This window comes from Bos indicus, chromosome X (assembly GCF_029378745.1).
Source record: "Bos indicus isolate NIAB-ARS_2022 breed Sahiwal x Tharparkar chromosome X, NIAB-ARS_B.indTharparkar_mat_pri_1.0, whole genome shotgun sequence".
In the NCBI taxonomy this organism is placed as follows: Eukaryota; Metazoa; Chordata; class Mammalia; order Artiodactyla; family Bovidae; genus Bos; species Bos indicus.
The window spans coordinates 126,898,937-126,918,250 of NC_091789.1; positions in this window are offsets into that span (position 1 = coordinate 126,898,937).

Genomic DNA, 19,314 nt, shown 5'->3' on the forward strand with positions numbered 1-19,314 from the left:
GATCCCATGGCAGAGTGGAAGAATCCAGGGCTCAACTTTAAAGCCTTTTGCAGCTGATCCTGTTGTTTGCTTCTCTTGCAGCCTGCACATCTGTGCCAGTCTCTTAAGTACTCCCCCACCTGGGCACACATAGGGACAAGTTCAGTGGAGACTTAATGTCCATCAGGGATTATTTACTTTTAGACATAGGGTCAAGTTCAGTGGAGACTTACTGTCCATCAGGGATTGTTTAATTTTATGTTTTCACTTTTGTTAAGTTTTCTTCATTCCTTTCATAAGATTTCCGTGGTTACTTCTGTGTACAAAAACAGCAGACCGTGCCTCATTGTGGTCTCAGCTACTCTGAATGTGGTACTAAATCTGTAAAGGAGTTACAGAAAATTGACAATCTTACAATATTTGTTCTTCATGAATATACATAACATACTATTCTGTTCGAGCCTTCTTTTTCCTAAGACTCTCAGGAAATTCTTCTCATTGCCTCCATGAAGACAGTATACATTTTTCTAAAGTTTCTTTGTAAGTAAATTTTTTCTATGGTTGCTTTTGTTTATGGTATATTTTCTGTTACTTGGTGTAAACAACTGTTGATTCTTCTAGACCAACTGGATGATTTTGCTGCTGTGATCTTTTTTTTTATTCCAGATTTTTGAAGTCTCTTACATGTTTGAATATTTCCTGTCCTGTTTTCTAAGATTTTTAATTCGAGAATCAAATTGTTACTGTGATCTTTTGCTTTTTATCACTTCTGACTTTTATTCATTTGGCATTGTTGTATATAACTCTAGTGGCTATATGTACTTCTCCAGATTTTTTTTCTAGTTTTTAAATGCATAGATTTTTAACAATTATTTTTAATTAGAAGATAATTAAATGGTGTGTCAGATTCTCTTGAATGAAGCAGCTGTAAGTATACATATATCCCCTCCCTCAGGAACCTCCCTCCCACCCCCGACCTCACCCCTCTAGGTCGGCACAGAGCTGATTCCTTGTGTCACCCGCAACTTCCCCTTCATGCCTGTTGTCCACATGGTAGTGAATATTTGTCCACGCCACTCTCTCAATCCGTCTCACTGTCTGCTTCCCCCGATGTGTCCACATGCCCATTCTCTACATCTGTGTCTCCATTCTTGCCCTGCAAATAGATTTATAACTACCCTTTTGTGACTTTTCTTTCTCATTCTCTTATTAGTATATTTTGCAGATAGAAGTTTTTAATATTAACAAGGTTCAGCTTATTATTTTCTTTCATGGACTGTGCTTTTGGTGTTGTGCCTAAAATCTCATTACCAAACTCATGTTTTGCCCCCATGTTATCGTCTAGATTTTCTTGCCTATTCCATATAGCATGTGGAATCCTAGTCCCTGACCAGTGATCAAACCTCTTCCCCCAGCAGTGGAAATGTTGAGTCTTAAACACTGGACTGCCAGGAATGTCCCTGCAATTTTTTTTTGAATTGTGAGTTTTTCATTTAGGTCTGTGATTCCTTTTGAGTTAATTATTTTGAAAGGTTTAGAGTTTGTATGTGGATTCATTTTTCTTAGATATGGATGTCTAGTTATCCCAGGACTATAAGTTTAAAGACTCTCCTTTATCATTGAATTGCCTTTGTGCCATTGTTAAAGGTCGGCTGAGTGTTTGGGGTGTCCGTTTCTAGATTTTCTGTTATGTGCCATTGATCTGTCTATTATTCTGTTAATAGCATACGGTCTCGGAGAAGGCAATGGCACACCACTCCCGTATTCTTGTCTGGAAAATCCCATGAATGGAGGAGCCTGGTAGGCTGCAGTCCATGGGGTCACTAAGAGTCGGACACGTCTGAGCGACTTCACTTTCACTTTTCACTTTCATGCGTTGGAGAAGGAAGTGGCAACCCACTCCAGTGTTCTTGCCTGGAGAATCCCAGCGACTGGGGAGCCAGGAGGGCTGCCGTCTATAGGGTCGCACAGAGTCAGACACGACTGAAGCGACTTAGCAGCAGCAGCAGCAGCAGCAGAATACAGTCTTGAGTATTGTAGCTTTAAAGTAAGCTTTGAAATCCAGTAATATCAATTCTCTAACTTTGACCTTTCATATTGACTTCAGTGGGTATTATGGATCATTTCATTTTTGACGTAAAATTTAAATTGTTGGCTGCTATCTACGCGCTAACTTGCTGAAATTTTGAACAGAATTGCATTAAGTACCTAGGTTAAGTTGGCAATAAGTGACATCTCAACACTATAGTATCTCCCTATCTATGAACATAGAGTGTCTATTTATTTAGATCTTCTTTAATTTTTTTCAGTGCAGTTTATGAGTTTTTATCATGTAAATCTTATACATATTTTTAAAGAATTATTTCTAATATATTTTGGTGCTAATTTAAATGGTGTTAAGTTTTTAATTGCAAGTTCCATCTCTTTATTGGAAAAGAATTGACTATTATGTATTAACCTTATTAATATATTAATTATATAGTAGTTATTATTGGTAATATATTAACCTTATTAACATATACACCTGGCTTATTAATGCCAGGAGTTTTCTTGTTATTGATGCTTATAATTCCATTTTTCCCTTCCAAATATCTGTATCTTTTGCTTCCTTCTCTTATCTCATTGCATTGGCTAGGGCTTTCAGTACAGTGTTGAATAGGCATGGTGAGAAGGGATAACCTCACCTTGTTCCTCACCTTAATGTGACAGCATCTGTCTTCTCACTATGAAGTATGATGTTTTACCTGTATTTCTTTTTAGATGTTTTATATGAAGCTGAGGAAATGCATGTCTGTATCTAGTTTACTGAGAATTTTTATGACGAATGGGTGTTTAATTTTATCAGATGATTTTTTCCCTTCATCTGTTGATCTCATCTTGTGATTATCTTCCTTAGACTATTGTTATTATGATTTATTTTTTTTAATATGAAAAGCCATTCACTTTTATTGATTAACATATAGTAAGTTCACACATAATCTAAATAAAACTTTCCAAAGTTTACTCTATAATCTTTGATCAAAATACAGATTACAAGCATTTGGAAACATTCTTGTTCTTGTGATACAGTGGTCAGAGAAATGTGATATTTATGGTTTACAAAACAGAGAAAGCAGTTATTTAGTAAACAAGGATGTACATTAATTACATGACCTTTCAGGAAAAGGTTACATATATTTTTCTTGGGTATCTGTGAAGATTTCCTGATTGTTACCATGTCAACTAAAATTCATGACTTCTAGTTATTGCTGTTATAAAAATACATCAGGATTTCAGTGAGCTGCCATCTTTATATCCATAAAAAACCATTGGCACAACTATTTAAAATTCCGACTCTCTGTCTTACTTTAATACAAAGAATTATTCTCTGAACACTTACCTAGCGGTGACATAGAGGGATGTTTTAAACAATGACAATCATCACCTCCATTTAGACTTCCACTGTACATTTCACATTAGAGGATCCTTAATAGTACATAAAAAAGTAGATAAAAATTATTTCCACCTATTATAGAAGGGTTTTGTTTAACTTTGAGGCAGCAAAGATCAAGAATATTAGTTTTAAAAAAGCATATTCACATACACACTAAAGGTATAGCACATAGTAATTTGAAAGTTGAGTTATATTACATTTCACTTTCACATACTGTCAATATGAATAAGGATACAATGATAATAATTATGTTGTCCAACATCTCTTGCCTTGATCCTATGGTCCAAGTAACAAATAATTTTTCTAAGTGTTTTAACTTTGGATTATTTTCTATAATATCCTGATTTAAAGTAATACCAGAAAAGGGTTATTGACTGAATGCTATCTTTGATGAATTCTCTGATATTTATTTAGACCTGAGTTTTTAAATTCATTTTGTACATTTTTTACAGCATTATTATGTTATTATGATTTATGATTACTGATTTTCAAATGTTGCACATCTGAAATGCATCCTACTTAGCTATAGTATGTAATTCCTTCTATGGATTGTTAGGTTTCTTTTCTTATATTTTGTTGGGGATTTTGCTTCTATGCTCATGAGAGGTATTTGTGCTCAATTTTTTTCTCTTCATTTCTTCATCTGATTTTGATATTCGAGTGTAATACTCACCTCACAGAAAAGGAATTAGGAGGTGTTCCTTTTGCTTCTATTTTCTGGGAGAGATTGTAGAGAATTGTTATCATTTCTTCCTTAAATTTTTGTTAGAATTCATCAGTGGAAACATCTGGGTCTGTTACTGTCTTTACTGGAAGCTTATTAGTTATAGATTAAATTTCTCTAATAGATACAGACCTATTCAGAGTATCTATTTTTCTTTGTGAAAGTGGGGTTAAGTTATACCTTCAAGCAGTTTCTCAATGGAACCTTTCCTTTTTGTAGGCACAGAGTTGTTTATAATATTCACTCATTATCCTTTTAATGTCCATGGAATCAGTAGTAATGGCCCCTCCTTCATTTCTACTATTAGTAATTTAATTTGTGTTTTCTCTCTTTGTTCTTCTTTAGCCTGGGGAGAATTTTATGTTCTTTTTATTTGTATCTTTAAAGAAACTTCTTTGGGTTTTGTTTTTTTCTGCATTACCTTCCTTTTTTTCAGTGTCATTGGTTTCCGCTTTGATTTATTCTTCCTCTGCTTTTTCTTTTCTTTCACAAGTTTACTAATATAGAAGCTTAAGTTATTAATTGTAGGGTTTTTTTGGTTATAGGCACTCAATGCTGTGTATACCTCTTTACTGATTTTGCTGTTATCACACACCTTCTGATAAGTTGTAATTTTGTTTTCATTTTGTAAAAATATTTTAAATTTTCTCATTAGATTTTCTCTTTGGCCCATGTGTTATTTAGATGTTTATTGTTTAGTCTGCAAATAATATTTAGTTTTCCTGTTATCTTTTGTTATCAATTTCTATTTTATTTCCATCACACTCTGAGAGATTTCTCTGTATTATTTGTATGTTTTAAATTTGATGATGTACATTTTATGGCTTAGACTATGATCTGTCTTGATGTATGTTCATGTGAACTTGAAAATAATGTGCTTCCTGCTGTCATTCAATATTCTATAAATGTCATTTAGATCTCTTTAATGGTTGTTACTTTTCAGTTCAACTGTACCTTACTGATTTTCTGCCTACTGAATCTGTCAGTTACTAAAAGAGATGTGTTGATGTTTCCTGTGAGAGTATATTTGCCACATCAATGTTTGCTCTGGGTATTTTAACAAAGCTTCTTTAGGTCCATACACCTTCAAGTTTGCTATGATTTCTTTGAGTGTTGACCACTTAATCTTTAAGTAATGCCCATTTTTATTCCTGATTTTCTTGTTCTGAATACTGCTTTACCATAAATAGATTCAGTGAGTACAGTATGTTTTTTTTTTTTACCACTCATATTAGCATCGCATAGTTTTCTCTATCCCTTTACTTTTAATCTATTCATGTCTTTGAATTTAGAGTGGGTTTCTTATAGATCCCATGTGCTTAGTCGCTCAGTCATGTCTGACTCTTTATGAGCCCATGGACCGTAGCCTGCCAGACTCCCCAGTCCATGGGGATTCTACAGGCACGAGTACTGGAGTGGGCTGCCATGCCCTACTCCAGGGAATCTTCCCAACCCAGGTATCGAACCTTGGTGTCCTGCAAGGCATGTGGATTCTGTACCATCTGAGCCTTCAGGGAAGCCCAAAATAAAGATGGACAGCATAGGGGTAGGTATATTTTTGTTGTTTCAATTTCTTTTCATCAATCTCTACCTTTTAAATACCATTCACATTACAAGTGATTATGCAGAGTTTGTTTAACATTGACCATATTCGTATCTGTTTTCTATTCATTGAATTTATTCTTTGTTGTTGTTTCTGTTTTAACATTCTGCTGATTTTCTGCCTTGTCTACTTTTGAATGAAGATTTAACATTATTTCATTTTCTGTCCTCTTGGGAGATCAGTAATATGTTTAAAAATTTTTTTTTACTGTTTTTTGTAGAGTTTGCATGATCCATGTACAACTCATTCAAATCCTCTTTTATTTTTTTTTAATTTTTAATTTTTCTAATTTTATTTTATTTTTAAACTTTACATAATTGTATTAGTTTTGCCAAATATCAAAATGAATTCGCCTCAAATCCTCTTTTAAATAACACCATCCTGCTTCACGGTTGGTGCAAGTATCTTGTTTCCCAGTTCCTCCTCTCCTGGCCTTTCAACCATTTCTGCCATTTTTCTTTTATCCATAAGGTATAATCACTAGATGCATATTTGGTTTATTATTATTTTCAATAAATAGTTATCTTTTTGATCAATTGAGGGTAATACAAGGGTTTATTTTAACTTCATTTATTCTTTCTCTAACTCTGTTCCTTTCTTTACATAGGCCAGAGTTCCTGACCTATATCATTTTCCTTTTCCCAGAAGAACTTCTTTTAGCATTTCTTGCAGAGTAGTTCTGCTAGGTACAAATTTCCATAAGTTTTTGTTTGTTATATAAAGTCTTTGTTTTTCATTATTGTTGAAGGATTTTTCCCCCTTGCTACTAAATTCTGTTGGTAGTAGTGTTTTGTTTATTCTTTCAATGAATTGAAACTTTAATTCTAGTCTTTTCTTTTTTTTATTTTATTTTATTTTTAAACTTTACATAATTTTATTAGTTTTGCCAAATATCAAATAGCATGGTTCTCAAAGAGAAATCTTAGGTAATTGTTACTCTTGTTCTTCTATAGCAAGTTATTTTTTTTTCCACTAATGTTCTTCAAGAATTATGTTTTCTTTTGGTTTTCTGAAGTTTGAGTGTGATATGACAAAGTTTAGATTTTTTTTTTCTGTTTATCCTGCTTTATATTCTCTGAGCTTCCTAGATGATATCCAACCATTTCATCCTCTTTCATCCCCTTCTCCTCATGCCCTCAATCTTTGCCAGCCTCAGGGTCTTTTCAACAGAGTCAGTTCTTTGCCTCAGGTAGCCAAAGTATTGGAGTTTCAGCTTCAACATCAGTCATTCCAATGAATATTAACGACTGATTTCCTTTAGGATGGACTGGTTGGACCTCCTTGCAGTCCAAGGGACTCTCAAGAGTCTTCTCCAGCACCACAGTTCAAAAACATCAATTCTTCGGTGCTCAGCTTTCTTTACAGTCCAACTGTCACATCCACACATAACTAATGGAAAAAGCGTAGCCTTGACTAGATGGAAATTTGTTGGCACAGTAACGTCTCTGCTTTTTAATATGCTATCTACGTTGTTGATACCTTTTCTTCCAAGGAGTAAGCTTCTTTTAATTTCATGGCTGCAGTCACCATCTGCAGTGATTTTGGAGCCCCAAAAAATAAAGTCTGTCACTGTTTCCACTATTTCCCTATCGATTTGCCCAAGTGATGGGACACGATGCTGTGATCTTAGTTTTCTGAATGTTGAGTTTTTAGCCAACTTATTCAGTCTTCCCCTTCACTTTCATCAAGAGGCTCTTTAGTTCTTCTTCACTTTCTGCCATAAGGGTGGTGTCATCTGCATACGTGAGGTTAATGATATTTCTCCCGGCAAACTTGATTCCAGCTTGTGCTTCCTCCAGCCCAGCATTCCTCATGATGTACTTTGCATAGAAGTTAAATAAGCACGGTGACAATATAGAGCCTTGATTTTCTCCTTTTCCTATTTGGAGTCAGTCTGTTGTTCCACGTCCGGTTCTAACTGCTGCTTTCTGACCTGCTTACAGATTTCTCAAGAGGCAGGTCAGGTGGTCTGATATTCCCATCTCTTTCAGAATTTTCCACAGTTTATTGTGATCCACACAGTCAAAGGCTTTGGCATAGTCAGTAAAATGGAAATAGATGTTTTTCTGGAACTTTCTTGCTTTTTTGATGATCCAGCTGATGTTGGCAATTTGATCTCTGGTTCCTCTGCCCTTTCTAAAACCAACTTGAACATCTGGAAGTTCGTGTATTGTTGAAGCCTGGCTTGGAATTTTCTCCTCATTCCTAGATCTAGGACATTCTGCTGCTGACGAGCTGTGATTCCCTTTATTTACCTAGATCTTCAGTTTGGGATGGCTGCGGTTTTCCCTGTAACTTCAGTTTTCTGATAGATCCTAGGAAGAGTTTTTGATTTTCTGTTTGTTCAGGTTTTTTCTCATTGTGAGGATGGGAGTGATGGTTTCTGAGATATTCACATGGGAAAGCAGGAAAATTTTTGTCAAATAGCGGAGATGGTACCACATATCCATGTGTTGTTTCTTTCTTTATTGGGAATTCTTCCTACATTCCATGGGGGCTTCCCTAGTGGCTCAACCATAAAGAATCCACATGCCAATGCAGGAGATGCAGGTTTTATCCCTCGGTCGGGAAGTTCTTCTTGAAGAGGAAATGGCAACCTAACTCAGTATTCTTGCCTGAGAAGTCCCATGGACAGAGAAGCCTAGTGGACGACAGTCCATGTGTTCACAAATGAGTCAGACATGAGTTAGTTGAGTTGTTGCAAGTAAACAGTTGAGTTAGTTGAGTTGTTGCAAGTAAACAGCAACAACAAATGACTTAATTAATTATGGCTATGGAACAAACCTCCAAATGAATCCTAATGAGACAGTTTGGAGAGCTTCCAGTTTGCTGAACACATGTAGGAGATGTGAGGGTGGTGAACCTTGACTGGGTCTGAGAGCTTTGCACCCCTTTCCCACACCTCACTCCAAGCATCTTGTCCATTTGGCTGTTGGGGAGTCAGATGTTTTATGATAAACCAATCATCTAATAAGTCAGCTGTTTCCTTGAGTACTTTGAGCTGATTCAGAAAAGTATTCAACCCTGGGAAGGGTTTGTGGTAACCCCGATTTAAAGCCAGTCAGTCAGAATTATAGGAGACCTGGATTTGACTAAGTGTAAGGCACTCTTGTGGGAATGAGCCCTTAACTTGTGAGATGTGATGCTAACTCCAGGTAGATACTGTCAGAAACAAATTGAATCATGGTAGATACTCAGCCAGTGTTAGAGAATTGGCTTGTGTGTGAAAAACAAAGAAAAAATCATACATTTGGTGTCAACAGTATTGAAAATACAAAAAAAAAACAAACCTGTTCTTTCCCTTTACAAATGGCTTTTCTCCTTTTTCTGTAAATGCAGTGGTTTCTAGTTGTCAATTTTTTTCTAATATGATATCTGTGTGTTCCTTGTTGCAGTTTCTGCTCTTTAGGTGCTAGTCATGTTCCTTAGACACAGCCTATTTCTTCATTTAATCACATGGCTGTGTGAGAGTGATCTTTGCTCAAGTATTCCTTTATTGGGACATCCTTACCTGGACTTTGTGTCAAGGACGGCAACCCTGTTAAAATGGTTGATCCATTTTCTGTCTTTTTGTATGATTTAGAAGAATTCAAGGAAGCTGGTGATTAGTTTCTCCCTGACCATTTGGTGTAATGGGCCACCAAATCTGGCTTGTCATGGACATTTTGATGGTACTATGGGTTTGGACTACATTTTCAATTTAGTGATGTGTAGGTTTCTAAAAGCTGTCCCATTTTGCTTCAGTTTTAAAATTTAAAGTCAGGATACTTATAATAAAAACAATCATAAACAACACTTTGGAGAATAAAACAATGAACTTAGTAGACTTGAAACTCAGCATCAATAATCCTCAATAATTACAGGAAACAGCTTGTTAAATTTAAAGTTTATTTATGTATTCATTTGTTTATTGGCTAATCACTCCTGAGACAAAGTTGTGTGCTTCCATTAGAGATATGTAGTGTTTGTTTTCTACTTTGTGGTGGTACTGACACTTGATGAGGATCTTCATTTCACCCTTATCCATTACTTCATTAGGGTCAGTAGAATGCTAATTCTCTAGTTATTCCCTGGTGGCTCAGAGGTGAAGAATCCACCTGCAGTGCAGGAGATTTGCAGGAGATGCAGTTTCACTCCCTGGGTTGGGAAGATCCCCTGGAGTCAGAAATAGCAACCCACTCCAGTATTCTGGCATGAGAAACCACACGGACAGAGGAGCCTGGTAGGCTATGGCCCAAGGGTTCGCAAAGAGTTGGACATGACTGAGCGACTAAACAACAACAGTACACACAACACACACACACAGACACACACACATAGTGGAATCAATCATTTGATTATATTATGCATTATACAGAATATTATATATTAAAAATATAATTCATATGTATATATATTCAGATGCCATTTTAAAGCAAATAATTTTGTGCCATTAGTTCATTCACAGTGTTGTACAGTCACCACTTCTGTCTTATTTCAACATATCCTTCATTCCACGAAGTAACTTCTACTGACCGGAAAACTATGTTCACCTCTTGGTGAGTGTTGAGCCAAATGACACAGCCCAGTCAAAGAGCAGGAGAAGGAAGGATTTATTTCTTGCAGCAAGTAACGAGAACAGCGGGGATCGTCCCCAAAGCAGTGTTTCCCTGGACAGCAAAATTGGGAAAATTTTAAGCTAAGGGTACATACATATTCATGAAGGGGCTTGAGCAGCAGAGAGTTCAGCATAGAGTTGACACAAAGGTCAATGGAGTCCAAGCTTTACAGGTGATTGAAGTCACGAAGATCAGAAAAGATAAAATCACCATTCCTTCGGTTCCAGTTGATCTTGAGGTTGTTCACATGAGGGGGGGTTGAATTCTGCAAAACAGCCAAAGGATGTGCTTCCTGCTAATGTTTACCCTTGAAAGGACTGGGCCTCTTTACAACTGATTTATTACCTTTGCTACTGATACTACTCTTGCCTGATAACAGTCCCTCATTGCTGCATTCTTTTGTTTCCTTAAGTTCATTATTACTGATGGCTGTTCAAGGGCAAACATTGTCCAGAGGCTTTGATCACAAAATGACTTAGGCCAAAAATGGTGTCTCTTATGTCAGGAAAGCCATGCCAAGTTCTCCTTCTCCAGGAATACCTACCCTATCTGCTTACTTTACCTCTTACCCTTCAAAAAATTGCTTCTCATTCACACTACTCCCTAGTCCCTGGGAAGGATCCGTCTGCACTCTGTCACTCTGAATTTGCTTATCCTGGATAATTCATATAAATGGTCTCATATGGTATGTGACCTTTTCATTTAGCATAATGTTTCCAAGGCTCATCCATGGTCTCTTAGTTATTAGTACTTCATTCCTCTTTATGACTGAATCCTAGTCCATTTTAAGAATATACAACATTTTGTTTATTTGTTGATAGAAATTTTGGATTGTTTGCAGTTTGGGGCTTTTATGAATAATGCATCTTTAAATATTTGTGTACAAATATTTGTTTGATTACAAGTTCTAAATTGTGTAAATTATATACCTGGGAATAGAACTGCTGGGTCCTATGGTAATTTTTTTCTTTAAATTTGTGGAACTCCCAAACTCTTTTCCAGAGAGGCTGAACCATCTTGCATTCTTACCAGCCACACAGGAGGGATCCAACGGTATCCCATTGTGTTCTTATATACATTTTCCTAATGATCCTGAGCATCTTTTCATATACTTTTTGGTGACTGGTTTATCTTTTTTGTAGAAATATCTCAAGTCCTTTACTTATTTTTCAAAATTGAACTCTTAGTCTTTCTGTTGTTTGACTTCACATTTCCCACAGAAACTGGAGACAAAGGCTCTACCCTTCCTTCCTGTTACATTTCAATGGAAATGCTTTCAGGTCCTCGAGAAAGACACTCCTGGGTTGTAGGAGATACATACATCTCAAAGGGACAGAGGAAGGATTTGTAATTGTGAGGGTTTCTTTTTTTCTTTCTTTTAAATAGACACTCTCAGTAAAGGAAGATGAGGGGCTTATGTCAGATGTTGGCTGGAAATGATTCCTTTGGTAGCCTTGAAATTTTCTAAACAGGAACTCAGGGGTAGCTGAGTTGTCCTAGAATGTGGCCTTAGGTTGCTGCTAGAAACCATGCTAGAGGTCAGTCAAGGTTCTTAATGCAGATGTTTGGACAGAGTTGTTCATGGCAATAGTTTTTGCAGTTCTCCGTTCCTAACCTCAGCTTGCAGTTCCATGACACATTGCCTTTTTTATAGGTAGTTCCTAACTTGACAGGTTTCTTATTCAAGGTAGGTAGGGAAGTAAGAACATATCCTCTAGCAAAATAAGGTCTCCTAAAATAATGTCTGTGATCAAAGGAATGCCATCAGGTACTGTAATGTAACCATAGGAGGGGCACCCATTACCTTGCCATATCTATTGTTTAGAAGTAACAGAGCTGAATAGATATTTCTCCAAAGAAGACATACAAAAAGCCAACGGGTCCATGTAAAGGTGTTCACCATCACTCAGTTCAGTTCAGTCTCTCAGTCGTGTCCAACTCTTTTCGACCCCATGGACTGTAGCATGCCAGGCTTCTCTGTCCATCACCAACTCCTGGAGCTTACTCAAACTGATGTCCATTGAGTCCATAATGCCATCCAACAAATCTCATCCTCTGTCGTCCCCTTCTCCTACCACCTTCAATCTTTCCCATAATTGTTTTTACAATTTATGGATCTATTATTTCAAAATAAAGGGATTGAAATAAACAGGGAGGCTGCAACTCGTGTTTCAGTTGCTAGTTTCCAGCTTTTCTCTCCTTATAGGACAGCCTTCTTAAGCCTCTTGCAGTTGACTGAGTCACCTGATTAGAATATGCTTCTTATAGAGGCAGTGATTTAAAATGCAATGCAGAGCTATAGAAAGACAATAGGATATGAGGAAATGCTTATGTAAACACAGAAAGAGAGGCAAGAGATAATCTCTGAGTTACAAGAAGTGGAAAAGGCTAAAAAGGATAGAGACCATATCTGCTAAAAGGGGAGCATACTAACTTCAGCAACAAAAGGAATACAGGAGATAATTGAAACTGCTGGTGATCTTTGTGGTTAAGTCATCTTACCCTGTTGGCATTTGCCAGCAATGGATGCAACATTCTTAGTATCACAGACATCTTTTCATTCAACAGTAGCATCTCAGACATGGAAAAGTGATTTATATTTTACTAAAAAGATCACGAGAAGACTGTGGGAAGGGTTGTTATGTAATAATTTAAAATTTTTTTCAAATCCATAAATCAGAGTTATTACAATAACAAAGAGGTAGTTTGTGTGTCCTTTCTCATGGAACAAGATGCAAATTCTCCATCTGTAAAATAAGGAAAATGTGGAATCTAGATCCTTTCCAAAGTGGAAAAACTTTAGAAGCTGTAGGGCAGGAAGGATTCTCTTCTGTCAGACATCAACAAGACCTCTCCCAAAACGTGGGAAAATGGGACAAACACAAGAAGAAGTGGTGGAGGAGAAGAGGTGTTAGGAGCTTGTTGTTGAGTCCTGTCTGATTCTTTACAACAATATTGACTGTAGCCAGCCAGGCACCACTGTTCATAGGATTTCTGAGGCAAGAATACTAGAATGAGTTGCCTTTCCCTTCTCCAGGGGCCCTTGGCAACCCAGGGATCAAACCTGGGTGTCCTTAATTGCAGGGAAATTCTTTACCCTCTGAGCCACCAGGGAAGCCTCCTTTCTAAGATAGCCAGAAAATTTTTAGACCATTTTTTTCTTTTTTTTTTTTTCCATTCCAACCCTGCAGGCACCGTCGGTTTGAATTTTATAAGCACACAAAGTGCAGGCATTCGTGGCATACAGTGTCTGGATTTGTACACAAAAAGGGAAAGATACTGAGACGCTAGGTGCACAGAAATGCGGAAGAAAGTGACTTTAGTTCTAGCACTGTGAACCAGTTTAATGGCCAAAGTTGAAAAATTTGGACAGGGTGGCATGGAGACCTCCTCTGTTTGAAAATATTCACCTCAAGCTGGGACTTGAGCCCACAAGGCTGGGACTGAAACCCACCTGGCCAGGACTTGAATTCAGCCAAATTCTTGTTTGGGATTTGATGCATGGTATTTTAATTAAAATCACTCTCCTAGTGCCTGGACATACTGGGAGGCTCAGGTTTTGGGGTCTCAGCACAGAAGGAATTCAGAAAGGGAAATTGTTAGACAAGAAATAGATGTATTAATACAGGACACTTGTAAGAAATGCAAGCAGGCAGGTAATGGAGCTTTGCCCTGAGGATTAAGTGGGTTGCATTTTATAATCAAGGGAAAGTGAACAAAGGAGAAAGACTGCCTTCTTTGAATAGAAGTCAGGCTTACATAACTCACTCCCGCTTCGTTTGGGGCAGGAGAGTGTCTGACGCTATGAGGTCAAGCTCAGATTATCATAGTACTTCTTCAAATCAGTAGAAGGGTGGTGACATTCTTCTTTTACCTGTGGGACTGGAGCATATGGCATGTTTCATTTATGGCTTTATATTTAAGCAAGCCTGCTACCTTTCACGACCTTCTGATACATTTCTTGAGCGATCAGTAACTTATACTGGTCTCCCAAATGTTCCTAGGTTTCTCTATCTCTAGGCTCCTACTAGACTTCTACAGCTACCCGACTCTCTCTCTCTCTGTGCTCAGGCCCTCATTCATGTCTGACTCTGCAACCCCATGAACTGAAATACTCCAGGCTCTCTGTCCATGGGATTCTCCAGGCAGGAATACTGGAATGCGTAGCCATTTCCTCCTCCAGGGGATGTTCCACACCCAGGGATTGAACCTTTGTCTCCTGCATTGCAGGTGCATACTTTTCCACCGAGTCACCTGGGACAGCTAACTGTATCCTATGCTATTCTATCCGTGTCATATGGAGGCAGGTTCCCCCAGCCAAGAGCAGTCATTTCTCTTGCTGGGTGTCTTCTCCATGAGGGTCTCCAGCTTGGACTCTTGTCTGGAATTTAGTGAGCAAGTTTCTTCCCAACAAGAGGAGGGGGTAGTCATACATGATCAGAAACTGATGATCAAAGGTAAACTTTCCTAGCAAGGACTTGAGGGCAGGGGCAGGTCACTTGGTTTGGGACCTTCCTTCCATCCCCATTATCATGGAGGATTGGAGGGCTGAGGGCCAAGGGAAATCAGCACTGGGTAGCTGCCCCACATATAAAATAACTGTCCTCCCTGCCACATCGAGGGTTACCTGAGGCTCCTCTGGGGAAATGCGCAGGTGTCCTTTGGGAGCCATGGAGGTTCCCAGGCTCCATCAGTCTTTGGATCCCTCGGCTAGCTTGGTTTGGCAGCCTCGAGTCTCCTATAGGACTGGAGGGACTGCGGTCATGCTTCTGGAGGCCCTCTCATTTGTACATCTGTCAGGTAGGGTACTTGTGGACTTTTCCCAAACAGGGAGCATTCGTCCTTCAGTCACCCCCCTAGCTGTAGGAAGATCCATCCTTTGTGCACAAGACAGTGGCTCTGATCCAGGCTTCCTGGATTCTGTCCCTGCCGTTGGCTTTGTTAAGGGAGAGTAACCCTAAGGTGGTGCAGGGGTTTGAGCTGTCACTTTGTGTAATTATGCTTTTTGCTGTTGTCCCTGAATCCTTTTTGCCTCCTCAACCCTACCTCTATCATTAAGTATGCCAAAGGCAGAATCCATGAGTTGATTTGTGGGGGCCTTGGGTCTCCAGCTGCCTAGATGGTACATTAGAGGAGGATGGTCTGGCAGACTGTCCCCGCCTCAGAACTGGGGAGGTAGTAGTTCCTGGTTGTGGTTCTTGTGGAAGTGGACTAATAAGCTGATCATATAAAACATCGGTCTCCTGTTGGAGAAGGAAGCACTTTGAAAGGGGTGTGAGTGCTTTCACAGGAGTTAAAAGGAGTTCTTTAGACATGGATTTTAGAATAGGGTCATGAACATTAGGATGCATGGGACTTCCACCCTCGCCTTCCATTTTTGGGCTAGGATGTCACAAGACAGGGACCAATGCGAGTTATTTGTTCTGGTGCACTCCCAGTATCAACAGTGGATTCCCTGTGAGCACCTGAAATCTACCTGATTGGTGAGCCTGAGGCGGCCCCTTGGGTTAGTCTTGAAAAGGAACAGAAGCCAGTGGGAGTAAAATTGACCAGCATCCAAGGACCTAAAGTCTTCAGAGAGGGAGGGATGAGACCTAGGCTCTGAGCCAACTAAAAAGTTTACTGTTATCACTGAAGTAAAACAAGAAGACACAGAGCTGAAAGATAGGACTGGAGTACCACAAGGCAGTGATAACAAAACTAGGCAAAAGTTCCCCTCAGGGTATTGTCGCTGTGATATTGAAGAGGGCTCCTCTTTGGACTCCTGAAGTGGCCCCTTGCTAAGAATCCTCCTGCAATGCAGAGATGTGGGCTCAATCACAGGATTGGGAAGGTACCCTAAAGAAGGCAATGGTAATCCACTCAAGTATTGTTGCCTGGGAAATCCCGTGGACAGAGGATCCAGGTGGGCTTCAGTCCAAGGGGCCAAAAAGGGTTGGACATGCCTTAGCGACTGACCACATTACTTTATAGAAGTGAAAGAAGCAACACCTAACCAGCAAGGAGGCTCAAGGATCAAGAGACAGTCTGAGAAGTCTGGAGAGCAGGATCGAAGAGAAATCAAGGATACGAGGGAAGGTGTAGAGCTATGAAGTTGGGGAGGCTGGAGTTCCTGATTGTGGATTTTGGGAGAAGTGGACTGTCTCCTAGGCAGAGAGTCCTAAGCCTGCTGAGAAAGGTGCTTGCTTACTGCCTGTGCTCTGGGGTTGATAAAGTCTGCTTGAGTCCCCCAGAATGGAGGGGATCGCCCACAGTGTAATGTCAGGGTGAAGCGAGGTAAGCCAAAAATCTATAGAGAAGGCTGCAGAGTCCCCCAGTTTTGGCCCCTGATGCAGTTCTGGTCCAGAACCACACTGGGATTAAGAACGTGTAGGGAGGGAATTGGGCTCAAGGACTTAAAGAGAAGAAACTCACCCAATGAAGTCCCTGATTATTTGTTCGGTCTTAATTTGAACATCATGCAGTCTTCTCGGTTAAACTTCTCACCTCAAAATGGGTAGAGCCATAGAGGAAATGACAAAGACTGAGAGGAGAAAAATCTTGGCCTCAGTAGGCACCTTCACCATTGGAAATTCTGTGTCTACCAGGCCCAAGGACAGTGTCAACTGCCACCCAAGTGTTCTTTGGGTATGCACAGCCTGGGCGTACTCCTTGCAGCTCTTAATTGAGGGGAGCCATGACACAGTGAGCTGACCCAGAACTTGCCCTATGGGTCATGGAAAGAGAACAAAGCAGGGAGTGACAGCAAGCAAGTTTTCATGGGAGAGATAGAGCAAAAGTCAGGGGTCTCCAGCCAGCAGTTTGGGCAAGACCACTGGAGTTCACCCTAGCAGCAGTCCTAGTCACGGTACCAAATATGTCACTGGTGAAAAGAGATTTCCTCAGTGCTTGCCCTTGCAAAGAAAGGGAAGGACTCTGGACTAGTGCACATCAGGGGACTTGTCTGATGAAGGTCACTTTATCAGTCTTGTGAACTTGAGACAATTGCAAGTTATCCATCTATAAATGGAGTCTGCTAAATCCTATCCTGCATGAATGCTGGAATTCATGTATACATATAAAGCAGAGTCATACTGATTAAGAAACACTGGTCTTTAATGGTAGTTACGATTATTATGAAGCTCCAAAATACCCCCTTCCTATCTGAGGTTATTTTTATCCAGTAGATAGCAGAGACTATGCAGTGCATTGGGACAAAAGAAATAAATATTCTTAAATGAGCTAAATTAAGGCAAAGTATATTTTATATTTACCAAAAAACAAATGGTTAGAGGAAATAAGGCAAACTACAAATTAAAAGCTTTTTCCTTTATATTTGCTTAAAAGCTTTTTGGTTTCTCAATATTTTCTGTGGTCGTGTTTCACATTACCATGAAAATCTCTCTTTCAGCGACATATTACCTACTTCCATATCATAAAGACAGTACAGATGGTTCATGATTTTCTTTTACATCTACCAAAACTGTAACTTTAAAAATCCTAAAACAGCAATAAATCATTACCAAATCAATATTCTGGAGAAAAAGAATCTGTTAGAAGTAAAAATTCGATAAAAATGAAATAAACAATATGCAGAAGTTGCTAGTTTAAATCAGGAAGAAAATAGAGATCCAAACTTGGTTTGCTCGACCCCTACTAACCTGTACTATCTAGGAGCTTGACTACTCTTTGAGAAAATTCTGTTCCAGTGTCATCTTACCTTGTTTAGACGGTGAACAACATATTCAATACATTCAATGTGTTTTACATATACCCAACCTGTGGCTTTCAAAATTTTAAAACAGTGAACAATGAGAATTATATGATTAATATATTTGTTTTCTGAAGAACAATAAACCTTATTAAAATAATTAACATTTGAGAATACTAAACTCCTCCCTCATTTCCTTAATTTAAATCAACTTTCAGTAGATATTTCTCCTATACATAAAGGAAAAAAGATATATATTTTGTTAAAATGAGTTGTACCTAAACTTCCTTACTACATAAAACAGTGAAGAACATACAAGTTTTGTTACCTCCACCCTATTACTCTCTACTATTTAGAAGCTTGATAGCTCTGTTCCAACACAAAAGGAAAGAAAGTGTCTGGGCCTCCCTCCTTAGATGTGGGAGGAGCTGTAGGACTTGGCCCTGGAAGGGACTGGCTTCAGCCATGGCTGGAGCCCTGGCTGTGCCTCTCAGCCCTGCTCTCTCTGCCTGATCTCTCAGAGCCTCGTCATAGAGTTCTGGGAAGGAAGTCAAGACCTGTCCTGGATCTTGGCCAGCACCTCCAACACGTTCATCTTATTGGCCTCAACACAACCTCTACGATCCCCACAGGAACTCATAGTGTGGAGGATCGCCATTGGGCACCTGTCGGTAGTTCAGGTACTTCTTCTGCACCAGATCTTTGGTGATGAGCCTTCTGGGTTCCCCAAAGATCCAGTGCCTCCTCCCAGTATAGACCCCCAACACACTGAGGAATTCCTAGACCTCCTCCCTGGTGGAATGGTTACCCTTCATGAAGATAATGCCCAGGAGCACCATGAGGAAACCAGACTTGGGCACACCCCCACCCATCACTCAGACCTTCATCACCCCCGAGGTTGAGCTTGTTGATGAGGGCGTAGATGTTCCTGCTATGGTCGACTTCCGTCAGCTCCAGGCCAAATACCAGCTCCATGTGCTTAGAGGCTCTCCTGAGGATCTCAGGGATGTGCTGCCTATACTTGCTGCCAACAACCTTCAGCAGGGCGTGCTGCGAGATGGGCTCCTTCTTGGTGTACTTCTCCAGGAGGAACTCCACCAGCATGCTGGCCTTCCTGGTCAGAGGATCTATGCAAGGACTCTGAGTGGCAGGGGCTGCCTGGGACGCACCTGCACTTTCTTCCTCTGGGCCCTGGGCACCTTCATCAGATCCTGCACAGGAAGGTCTTGCATCAGGAGAGCTAGGGGCCATGGCTTCCTGAAGCTCCTGGTGATCTCCAGTAGCAGG